A 13,328-nucleotide genomic window follows, 5' to 3' on the forward strand; every position below is an offset into this window, starting at 1 on the left:
ATCATGAAGGAAACCACTCTCAGAAAAACATGACTGCTTTATACAAATTGGCAAAAGACAACTTAGATGTTTTACAGGAGCAAGGTTCTGTTGACATAATGAAACAAAAGTTGAAATGTTTGCTAAATTTCCACACATTATATTTGCAGATGCTGCATATAAAACTGCGAAACATCAGAACTGCACCGAAGCTCCAGCTGTGAACCATTCTGGAGGGAATATTACGATAGAACTCTGCTTTACTCCTTCAGGTCTGGGAGGGCTTGCAGTCTTTGAGAAGCTTCCAGATTCCAAGCTGTATGAAGGAATTCAATAACAGAATTGACTTCAGCATGCATGTCTGTCATCAACAACTTAAAAGCAATAATCCAAAACACAGAAGCAAAGCAACAACAAAGAGGCCAAAAAAGAAACAAATTCTATATTTTAGAATAATAGATCAGACATTGAGATGTTCTGATTTGAAGCAGGATGTTTAAGCAAGATATGTCAAATTTATACCTAAACTGAAGTAGTTTTATGTTGAAAAATATACCAAATATACCTCCTAACTCTTGATCAGTATGCCCTGTAGAAACATTTAGTTATGGTCTGACAGAAAGGGACCTCTTGTTACCAAATATTTAGGATTCACAACCTTTTTCCATTTGATCTTTATTGTTCAAATCATTTACTCAGTAAAGGTACCACGTCTTAAAAGGCACGTAATGCTTTGCATAAATATTTATTTTAAAAGTATTCACTTTTTCACATTTACACATGTTTTCTTCAAGGATTTTCCTGAATTTGGCTCCATCCTGCTTGCCTTCAACTCTGACCAGTTTCCTAGGCCCCGATGAAAAACATTTCCACAGCATGATGCTGCCACCACCCACTGTCGGGGTCATTTTCGTAGGATGATGAACTGTGTTTTTGCGCCACACGTTGCATTTTGCAACAAGAAGAAAAGTTCAGAAGTTTTCCGAGTCTCCAAATGTAAGTTCAAAAGTCTTTTTCCAGAGAACTCTTTCTTTTTGTCACTGTTCCATAAAGCATTTCCAATCTCAGCCACACCTCTTTCCAGCTCCTGCAGAGCGTCCAATGGTCTCTCGATAGCTTCTCGGATCATTGCCCTTTAGTCAGTCACTGACATTTGATGGACAGCCTTGTCTAGGTAATGTTGTGGTTGTGCCATAGTCATTCCATTTCTTAACCTCTTAAACTCCAGGTTTCATTTTTCCCTATTGGTTATTTATTATTTTGTAACTACCGTGCATAACCCAGTAATTTCATTGAAAGTAATATGGAATGTATGTGAGTGAGGAATGAGGGTTGAAGACCTGGAGTGGTCCTGGGATGACACAATTACATTGAAGGTGTTGTTCACACAGAAATCCAGGTAATTTCAGATGGCTTAAGTACCTCTGAATAAATAAGAAATCCTTTTAAAGCAGTGACATGAAGCACATAAAGCAGATACCTCTTCTGAATAAGATTTATAGATCAAGTTGGCTGACCTCAGTGATTTATTATCAGTTCTTCATTGAAGGGTAGCCTTGAAAAAAGCATTTCTGTTAGATACACCACAATGTCTGTTTCACTTCTAATCACTATTTGAAGTTAGCTATGGTACCATGAACACAGACAGTGACATTTTACTGATAATGCCATAGCCCTTTCTGCAGAACACTGTGAAGGGCCAAGCTGTCATAGTCCCGCCCCCTCAGTGAAAATAATTCATTTCATTAGTCAGATTTCCTGTCATTTACCTAATAGAGTTACATTACAGAATTTTTCAAAATATCACCAGTAGTGGACCTTAGGCATGTACACAGCAGTGAGCCCCTGCAGTCATAGTGATGAGCACTATTGATTAGTTCCCCTCTCGGATAAGAATACATCCTATAATTAACAAGAATATATAAAGTAGCCTATCTGAATAGTTTGATGTTTTTTTACTTTACCTTATTTATATGTTTTTATTATTTTGTCCATCCACTTTGTATCCCTTCTTTAGAAAGATAGAAAGGTCTGACTACACACCACTGGTAAATGACCTTTTTCCCTCACATATGAAAGCATCAAATACAAAGTTAAATCTGTACTTGCTAAACTGTGATGTGTTACTACTGTGCCTTTTAATATGTTTTAATAACAGACAGAAATGCTGACATCCTTAGTGAATACTATGGATGTATTTTTCTTTCTTCTGTTTTGTTCTGAGAAGGATAATCCTCTAACAAGTCATATTATAATATTCATTAGTCACCACTGAACTAGAACGTGTTCCAATTATTTAAGTAATAAAGGTATTTTATTATGTATATTCTCTTTCTCTTTCCTTTTTTAACTTTCCCACCATAGTGTGGGAATGTTTCAGTGAGTCAACTGTAATGTTTCTTTGCTGTTAAAGATAAAAGTTGCAAAAATTTTCCAGCATTGCGGAAAGTTTCATTGGGCTAGACAAGTCTTGAAGGGATGGGGGTTTTGGACTGATGTTGGGGAGTTCATCTCCACAGGCCAATGGCTAAGAAAACAAAAGAAATGTCAACACAGAATAGTTTTGTGTTGTAAAGAGCAGCGCCTGTAAAAGTGAGAGTGATAGAGAGGCAGCTGTGAATGAGACCATTGGATGGTTTCCATTAAAACTTACTGATACACTCCAAGTAAGAGTAAAGAACTGAGATGCCTAACACATTAAGAATTTCCATGATTAGATTAGGTTTTTCTTTAAAAAAGGAAAAGGTTAATTTCCATATACTGTGGGTTCCCCTTCTCCCCTCTGATGTGACCTATAGTGTGGGTTCCCCTCCCCCTCTCTGATGTGACCTATAGTGTGGGTTCCCCTCCCCCCCTCTGATGTGACCTATAGTGTAGGTTCCCCTCCCCCTCTCTGATGTGACCTATAGTGTGGGTTCCCCTCCCCCTCTCTGATGTGACCTATAGTGTGGGTTCCCCTCCCCCCCTCTGATGTGACCTATAGTGTGGGTTTCCCTCCCCCTCTCTGATGTGACCTATAGTGTGGGTTCCCCTCCCCCCCTCTGATGTGACCTATAGTGTGGGTTCCCCTCCCCCTCTCTGATGTGACCTATAGTGTGGGTTCCCCTCCCCCTCTCTGATGTGACCTATAGTGTGGGTTCCCCTCCCCCCCTCTGATGTGACCTATAGTGTGGGTTCCCCTCCCCCTCTCTGATGTGGCTTATAGTGTGGGTTCCTATTTTAAGTGTGGCTGCTGTTAGTGATTCTTCTTCATGCTATCTCAAAGAGCTTTTCCTCTTGGCTTGCTCATTAGAATTCTGCAGATCTCCTTTGTAGCAATTTCTGTTGTAAAAAGCATTCAAATCAGGTTTTATCAGTAAATTGTAATAGTATTAACATTTAATAGAAACATTAACATTTAATTTTAATGAATTGGATTTCATCCGTCATTAGCCCCCCTCCAAATGACAGCATCTTAAAACATAAAGCAGCATATTGTTAGGCAGATTTCATGCAGAATTATATAACATGTAACTCCATTTTAAAGTAAACCCATGACTCAGCCAATCACAGTTATCCACCCACCCACCCCCACACAAATGACAGACACATTCATATCCCATCGAATTTAAAAAGGAAAATGATAAAGTGTTCCTCTAGCATGTTGCTTCATTCTTTGTCTGACTCTGTCAGAACATGCAGACTGAGTAATCCATCTACACACACAGCTCCTTCGGTTCACTTCACACCTCCTTGAGACCCGTCCACTCCAGAGTTAGCTGCAGATTCCCATGTCGCTCTGACCAACGCCATGCGTGTGTGTGTGTGTGGGGGGGGGGTTGTGTGGGTATCTCTCACAAACATGTTTTTAGAACCAAATAGCACTCTATATTTATCAGGGCTTTCAATTAGTCTAATATTGCAGTCTGTTTTCTACCTTATAGTGTCAGTGTGCCTTCCCCTTCCATATCAGGTGTAAAATAGATTCCCAAATAATGAATCAGTGAACGATGAAAACTGCATTTTTCTATCCCTTCTTTTCATACCTGTGACAGACAGACTCACAGTACATAATTAATAGAGTGAATATTTATGGCAGGCTTCATTTCTGAAGATGTACTACAGTTAAACCCACAGTAACACTCTGCCCACCCCAATTCCAAGGTATTGGCAAAGAATTTCAGTAGAAAAAAGGAACAAAATTTCCTTTTAATAGTGATGGAAATTGATTGGTTTCCATCTTCGTGTCATTTCTAGCTGCACTGTTTCAGGACTGAGCAGGGGTGGGGTTTGGAAGAGTGCATGGAAGGACTAATGCACATTTTGACTGACTACGCTCTCCAATGAATGCAAGCAGTACAGAGAGGAGAAAATCATCATTTATGGTGCTGGGTGAATTGCCAGTCTAACTGCATTAGACAGTCCATGTGTCCGGCTAATTCTGATGTCATTTTTAACCTCTGTTGACAGCCAGAGGGATAACCTATAAATGTTCTTTTTCACCTTAGTGAGATGATATTTAATCATTTGGAGAGTACTGGCACAGTGAGTCAGTGTCACATAGCTAAGAGTTTTTTTATACAGATTACACAGACAATGACTGCAATTCACAACACTTTCCAGTTGGCGCAGCTTATCATGATGTCATCCAGCAGGTGCGAAGCTTCTGAATGAGGAAGAATGTTCACAACAAAGTTCAACATCTAACATGAAACTCCCAGGAAAGTCTGGTGGGAGTTTGTAACAATAATGAAATTGTCAAAAATATCAGATTGTGTGAAAGGCTATTCTGTACATTAATATGCTATAAAAGCAACTTTAAAATGAATTGAAAGGTTTTTTTTATGGTATAATAGTGGCATATAATCAATTCTAATAATTGCAGATGGCTGAACTTTAGAACAAATGCGTATTTGAGAATTATAATCGCCACACCATCACACCAGATCCTCAATTCTCACATGATTAATAAATAACACATAGAATTCTTTTCTGCATAAATTATTTGAGAATACAGAATATGCTCTGTATTTCAGACACACACACACACACACACACACACACACACACACACACACACACACACACACACACACACACACACACACACACACACACACACACACACATGCATACACACACATACATACACACACTACACATACCCTCTGACAGCAAACCTCTTTCATGACAGCAAAAGACTTCATCACATTAGCACGCACCACATGGCATGTTGCGAACAAAACATTCTAACTTTAGAGTTGTGAATTTGGTTGTTGTCTGAACACATCAGGCCTGATTTACTTTTGAAATCTGACATTTCCTTCTGTCTGCCTGGGCTGAAAGCCTCAAAGGAAGAGCCAGAAAGGTCATGAAACTACGGTGCCAGCACAACAGAACAAAAACTCCTTTCTGAGGTTTAACAACAAACCCACAATTCTACCAATGCATCATGTAGTCCTTGTTGTGTATGGCTCCATGCTCAGTTGTTCTCTTGGAGGAAAGCCCAAAAATTCCACATTGGTTGAGCAATCCATGATGTGCTCAGGAACATGAAGTCCAGACATTGTGGTATCAATTGTGAACATCAAAACGATCTTGAAAAAACGTCATTGACTGGGTATATCCAGCTCAATGAATGATCTAGGACCAAAACCTATTTCTAAGTCCCACAGACTCATCTCAGAGCTCCTTGTGGGAGCTGAATAATTCTTCAATACAATTTCAGCTAAGCCCATTGTTGCCTTAAACCTGACAAAGCCGGTTTATCTGAGAAAACCAACTACTGATCCACACTTTCTCACCTTTTAATGCATGAAAACACTGGTTTAGTAACTAGGTGTTTTCTTGGTTGTGATATCAGACTGGAATTACAGTGCGGTGCTAGAGCTGTGCTGATGCCTGTTTCCCTGGAGTCAGTGCGGTGCGGCAGAACCAAGGCTACACTCAGAGACTGCTTAGACTTGCTTACAATAGCTCTTGATCCAGCCATATTGCTTCCCAATTAAATGTATTCCACACTTGAGAGCCACTTTTCCAAGACGAAAAGCTGAAAAGCACCAACTGATCTTTTTAAAGTACAATAATGTGTTTTTCATGATGTTATACTATTTAATATAGTAGAATAAATCAACTATAGTCTTTTTAGCAACAGATCTGTTTCAGAATGATCCATCATTCAAATAACATTAGGAATGTACTTTCATAGGAATTTTCTTGTCTGAATCTGATGATGTATTAATACAAGAATACTTATGCTTATAATCAAATCTTGCTTATAATAATAATCATAACTCATAATCATAATTTAAATTCTTTATATCTGAGCAAAAACATGGGTGGAATTATATTGCATAATATATTAAATCAGTTTCAGAGCTTCAGTTTCATTGATAGTTGTACTGACAAATCCCAGAATGAATTACTACGGGATTCTCGATTGAAACTTTCCTTTACATCAGGCTCAGCTAATAACTAGAGAACTAATCCTACGTATTTAAAGTCACTTCACATTTACAAAAGCTATAGGATGTACAGCAATAAACCTGTTTATTGATCCATAGTGAGACAAAATTGTACGATAATCAATCCAACATATGCATTAAATCCGTTTACCAGAGGAATGTTGAAATAATCATGTAATAATCATTTCCCAATACACTGCACTTGTCAGCAATTAGTTTTCTCTCTTTTTGTACATCTGACCCTTGAGGAAGCCTTGGGGTTTGTTGATAAGGCTTCTGGATGGCACACTACCCAACAGGTGTTGCTACATATGCCACAAGACAGATGCTCTGACAGCATCTGATTCTGAAGCTGTAAAGGTATGCCATGTGGCGTGATCAGCCATGCAACGTCCTGTAACTCAATTAATGGAGGGCTAGTGCGCAACTTCCTCCAGCAAATCACTCCTTAATTCGGTTTATTAGTCCCTGTGTAGACATCCTGCACTGTCCTGCTGGAGGTCCTCCATTACTCACCACATCTGAGGAAACTGACAGCCTCTGTAATGAGATCTGCCCTCTGCTTTACAGACTCAGTGCAGGGAACACTTCTACCTATTTTTACAGAACTAAATCTGACCATGCATTAGCAGAATTTGAATGAATCTTCTTCACTTTGTACTTCTGAGAACTGCTCTTTCCAGGTTAGTCTACTCACAGGTTTCTTGTCTCACAGCTTTCTCACACGCTTTCACTCCTCACTTGCTTAATTCCTTTCATTCTGTACTAATTCTGAGGATGAAAAGTCCCTTAAATTTATTTCTAATAATCATTTGGAGTGAATCATGCTGTACTTTCTACATGTAGATACATGTACGTTTACATGTATGTTTTAATATATGCATGTATCAAACAATTCATTATATCTGCTTCAATCTACAGATTCTAGATTCTACATCCTCTTTGCCTTTGAGAGAGACTGCTCCTTCTATATTCTTTACAAACTGCTTTGCCTTAAATTTAATAATGTTTGGGTGGTATACAATATAGTACATTTTTAAACTAAATACAGCAGCATCTTATATCTTTTATTTGTAACATCTGTGAATTCTTAAGTTTATAGTGAAGACATCCATGCAAGTCTAACTTTACAGACAGCACCAGAATGTTTGATATGATCTAACTGGATTGTATTAATCTCATTATAAAGAGCTGTTCCAAGGAAAAGAGACAGTATGCGTTTCTGGAACAGAGGGAATTGTGTTTTCCCTCCTAGCACAATTCTACAGAGACCTACTTTCAGAAATAACTTCAAAAGCACCCACTTTCTTAATTATTTAGAAACTCAATCATTTCATGAATGTTCCTAATTCTCAGATGCATAACTGAACAATGCAACCCATATGCAATCTATAGGCAAGAGGTCTGTACGAAATCCTAGGAGAATCAGATGCAATACATAATACACAATACAGAATTATGTGGTAGAAACCTAGCATGAGCATTTCATACTAGAGTTATAATAGTTCCTTAACATATGCAGTCTGATGAGTTGAAAAAAAAAATAGAGTTGTTAGTACGATTATCTTAGATATCTGTACCACCGATCTGCTGATGTTCCCTTGGGCGCATCAGTTAACACCTTACTGCATCAGACAGTAAATCCTTCTGCCCCGACACTAATCTTGACTGCCCTAAACACTAAATAATTTGATTTTTAAAGAGTTTCTTCATATGAGTATAGAGTTGTTCATTCATTTGCACCAGAGATGTATTGCTTTAATGGTGTTTTGAAAATGTGGTGGATATAAATAGCAAAGGGTTTATGACTGAAAAAATAAGTTCTACAGTCCAGTTCATGATCAAATACTTATTAGCTTTGGGCCTCTTTTCAGTGTGAAGAGAATGATGTGAGTGTAACTTTCTTGCCTTCCCTCTGCTTCCAGTCTGGCAGCAGAGCGCTTGCTCTATTGATTCGACCTTTTCTCAATGGTGTTGCCCTGAAGTTTTTTGAACTGTTATCTTAACAGCTGCCTTAAAGACAGAGAGCGAAGGTCCAGCAGCTTCATGCTTTAGTGTGTGATTAGAGCGAGTCAGCATGCTAAATATGAACCACTTAGAGCATATATGGATGCTTTTAAAGGGCTGCATTAAGTGTGGACTCGTGGAGGATTTGTCATCCCCAAGCTGGAACAAAAAGACTCTACCTTCCTTTGTAATCAGGCCAGCTGTCCCTTACCCTCCCCAGACTGCTATGCCCGGACAGGGAATATTGGCCTTCGCTCCAGATAAACTGGTCCAAATCAGTGCTTTTCAACAAGACCACATCTATTCCCCATGATTACTGAACAGTACTAAAAACCAAACCTGTGTTCTCTAACGTGCTTGCTTGGAACAGAGGATAAATGTCACATTAGTGATGAGTCGTTTTCAGCAGTACAGGTGGTTATCGATGAAAGACACCATCACCCTCCTGCTACTCAAGCTATTCAAGCCCTTTTGGACAGCATGCGACTGATTAGACAAAGCTACAGGATAGGAACAGGCTGAACTAGCTAATCAGATTCACCCAATTACTTTCAGTTTTGTCTTGAAAAGCAAGTGACATAGTGTAGTGGGCAAAGCAAAAGGCAGAGGTCATTTTAACACTATGGCAGTGGTGTATTGGGACCCACTAAGACCCAATACACCACTGCCATATCACCTGGACAGGAACCGATGGCACTGATGCACAACCAGACCGTCCAGATGGCAGAGGTGTGCCTATGTGGCCCTTCCATCTGAATCAGCAGCAGACCCCTCCATTCAGTGAAACCGTGCGCACAGCACTGCTAAGTCCAAACCTGCACTGCACATTCCTGTGGTGGTGATTCTGTAGGGTCTGTGTTGTGTAGTGAGGTAGTACGTTGATGGTAAAATTGCAAATAACATTGGCTAAGTTCAGTTTAATATGTTAATGGAATTGCTGCTATGTAATATTAAGTGATCAAAACAAAAATGTTCCTGTCATAAAAAGAGGATAACATCCCATTTTAATTTACTAATGTAATCACTGATCTACTGGAGCTTGGCAAAAATAATGATTTATTGTGTTTCTACTTTGTAGTTAGCTGCCTTTCCTCAGTATCTTGTAGTGTAGTTATTTACTATATTAAGAGAACATATTGGCTGTGTCCTAACTGCTTTCAGCCTTGAATAGGTTGCAATTTGTAAGGCTACTGTTTAAAATAGCTTCTGCAGCACTGCATAGGGCTTGGCTGAGACTATCTGGCATTCCTCTGTGAACTTCAGCAAGCCTGAACTCGTGATTGGGGTAGATATGCCCTCATGATCAGCTGCAAAACACTGCCCCCACCCACAGACGCATGGTTTCACCACCGAATGTACAGAGTCTCTGGTGTCGCCTCCGTCCCCCTTGTGCTTTGCGTTCTATGCCCGACTGCAACGCTGTGCTGTCTCTATGCCAGTGGCATCTGCAGTTCTGCAGCTCTTCTCCCTTTTTGCTTCACCTGCTCACTGAGTTGATGTGAAGGTCTTCTGTCTCACTTCTGATACCAGTGTAGCATGTGGCAGGCAAAAGGTAAAGCAATGGCTTGAACTCATTTTAATGCTCTTAAAAAATATCACACTAGTACCCTTATTTAGCACTCTCCAAAACTCCTAACCAATTAACCCTTTACCAAAAAACCCTTAACCAACTAATCAAGTTAAACATTACAAGAACAACTGTCCTATATACAGTACTTTGCTATCTCTATCTATACTGTAAAGAAAGTGATGTCTTTATGCTTTGCTAATCTAACACCAGTCTGGAAGTATTTCTGACAGCAGCCTGTTTCTTATACTAAGAGGAAATTTGTTGCAACAGAAGGGCACCACAAACAGCATTGCCTACCACATCATTTATGCTAAATTAGTGACAACAGATCACGCGTTTGTCCAAAAACAGACAGCATATGTCTCACATGATCATGTGCAGTGTAGGCACTGCAAAGAATGCAATTTAAATTTTATCCAAATATTTCCGCCCTGTGCACTGACCCTGTCTCTCCGGCGATCACTCCTTCCTGCCACGTTCAGCAGCCTGATCTGAGGAATGCATCGCTGTGCCTCGCTCTCTCTCCCCCTCTGGCACAGAAAGGTTATAGCTTGGGCATCAAGCGAAACAAACAGAGGCAGAAGTTCATGCTGGCTCTAATGCCTTTATACTCTGGTGGTAGATTAATGACTCTGAGCTGCAAGATTTTTGAATCAGATATTTGCCCTTGAATAAAACATGAAGTGTTCTTGCCCCCTCTTCTCAACACATGTGATTGGCAATGGCAAATTATAGTAACAATTCACTGTTACCCCTGGGATATGGGACATAGCGTTTTTGGTCTTTGTATCTTTTATAAGAGCATTTCATGCATTGCATTCAATTTTATCATGCATTTGCTGAAGGTTTTTTTTCATAGTGTAGCATTATGTGACACATGTGAATCTTCAAACACACCATATTGCAGTCATCATGGAGATAAACCTTCAAAAGACCATTTACCTTTTATCAAATGCACATAACATATGCTTCTCCATATAGAAGGATTAAATGCCTCAAATAAATAAGTAAACACATAGGCTTCCTCTGTGTTCAAATGCCCGGAAAGAACGGAGACTCCATCAGGCATTCTGGCAGCACAGGGGACAGGCTGGCACTTGAGATGGAGCAGGCTGGCCTCAAGCTTTGTGGGTGCTAAACCTTACCGTGCCAGATCCCTGGCCGATTATACCAAGCCTCAGCTGGCATGTGGAGAGTGAACCACTGTAGCCAGAAGAATATCAGTATCTCACTAGAATCAGTGGCAAGTCATCAGAAAATTCATATTTTATGAAACAAAATCTATAACAGACATCTGGAACATATGATCCAAAAAGTGAAGTGGTGTTTTGTCTAGAATTAAAATAATAAAAGATATGGGAGGGGAAAGGTTGCCTGAAAGATTTAGGGAAGGAAAAAAAGATTTAAAAAATGGTTACTTTTGCTACCCCATGTCTAGGGAATGTGATGGTGTGCACCAGTAAAAATACCATCAGGGTGCACATGTAATCAGACACTAATTGGTGGGAGGACAATAACCAACCTGCAAATAATGTCATCTCCTTAAAGACTGGCTATGAGGTAAAATAGATGGTGATGCATTTTTGTGGCCTGTTTTATTTATTTATTTATTTACTTAAGTACATTTTGTTCTTGGCCAGATGGGGACAAAGACATTAGTTAACTATTTTGGTCCATGATCTGAGCCAAAATCTGTTACACATCTAAAGGTTCTCACAAATGTTATTTTAATGCAACAAAACACTAATTAGAGTTTAGGGCTAGAGAAATATGGCAAAGTATGATGTTTATACCTTCAAGCCTGACATATACCCTGCCACCAGCATACTCATCAAGCTGAGAATGCAGAAAGTTCTGGCATGGTGCCACGGAGCATGGAGTCACCGTAAAGAGCAATGATCCCGCCCCCCCGTCCCGCTCCATCACAGCATACTGAGAAGATGGGTATGAATATCATTCCCAGAGAGATGCCCTTACAGAATATGGAGACTTAGGCTGGAGAAGACACACGTTGGTGAAAGCACAGGAACCAGTCACCCTAGTGCTGATGTGACACATTGGGTTATATCACATCAAGTTATTAATGTACAAACAATATTTTCAAGGGTAAAAAATACCTTTCTTCAAGCCAGTCAGCAGTCTGAAGGAAGCGTGTAATTGCTTTCACCAGGACACCACACTGCCTGCTTGGTACTGATACACTGGCTCATTATTTAATGATAAACCATTTGTTCATGAGGGGATGTGGCTTAGAAGTGACTGTGTTTGACATCACTGAAATGTCTGATACTTGTGTGCCCAGTCATCCTCTTAGCTGATGACACTTATGAAAGCTGGTCTTCTACCTATCTGAGCATAGTCTGCTAGATCCATTAGTTCCTTCTCTTTTACATCTGGTTTCCTGCTACTGAACATTTAAATGTACAAACCACATTAGCATAAAATGTAAAAACAATTGACAAATAAGGTCAAACACTAATTTAAAAAGATATCCAACTGGTGATAGATGCAATGATGAATAATCCATTAATGATTGATATAGTGGCAGAATACAATTTACAAAGGTTTTGTATGCAAGAGATTTTGAATGCACCAGCAAGCCTTATGTCCTGCTGTGTATTGATTTCCTTTGTCAGGGCTGAATAAAACCCTGCTACCCTTGCAGCCTAAGACACAGTGTCATTTGGCTTAGTGGGGAAATCATATCCACAGGAGAATATGGGCCATGGAAACATGTCCAACATTTACATTTTTAGCATGTAGCAATTTTCCAGAATGGCTTATATACATTTAATCAGCATGACAGTGGTTGTGCTGGTGTACTTCCTGGAAAACAAACCCATGTCCTTCCTGTTGTGAGCACCTCATACTTCCTACACTACCAGGTGAACCCCATGGACAGAAACTTGTCTGGCTCAGACAAATGTGTAGCCACTTTATTTCTGAGACTATTTCACTAAATCAAAAAACATTTTAATCTAAATAGATTTTTAATATAAACAGAACACAGAATTTACGGTATAACAATATTTATAATTCCCTTACTTTATATGGCTATATGGCTCCCTTGATATATCTTCTCCATCACTTCACATACAAACACATTTCACTATTTTCACTGTATGATAACTTGAGAGCCGTGTATGTCTAAAAAGCAGATTTTTAACTATTTTTTTTGCATTTGATAATACTTAGAATGCTCATTCAATTGTGAATAAGGATTATGATGTATTATTATTCATTAAGTTGATTAAGTGTTATTAGAGTGAACTTCATTACCCAATCTCCTATTAGAGTGAACTTCATTATCCAAGATCCTATTAGAGTGA

The sequence above is a fragment of the Electrophorus electricus genome, chromosome 4 (assembly GCF_041902795.1).
Source record: "Electrophorus electricus isolate QZ-2024a chromosome 4, ASM4190279v1, whole genome shotgun sequence".
Taxonomy (NCBI): domain Eukaryota; kingdom Metazoa; phylum Chordata; class Actinopteri; order Gymnotiformes; family Gymnotidae; genus Electrophorus; species Electrophorus electricus.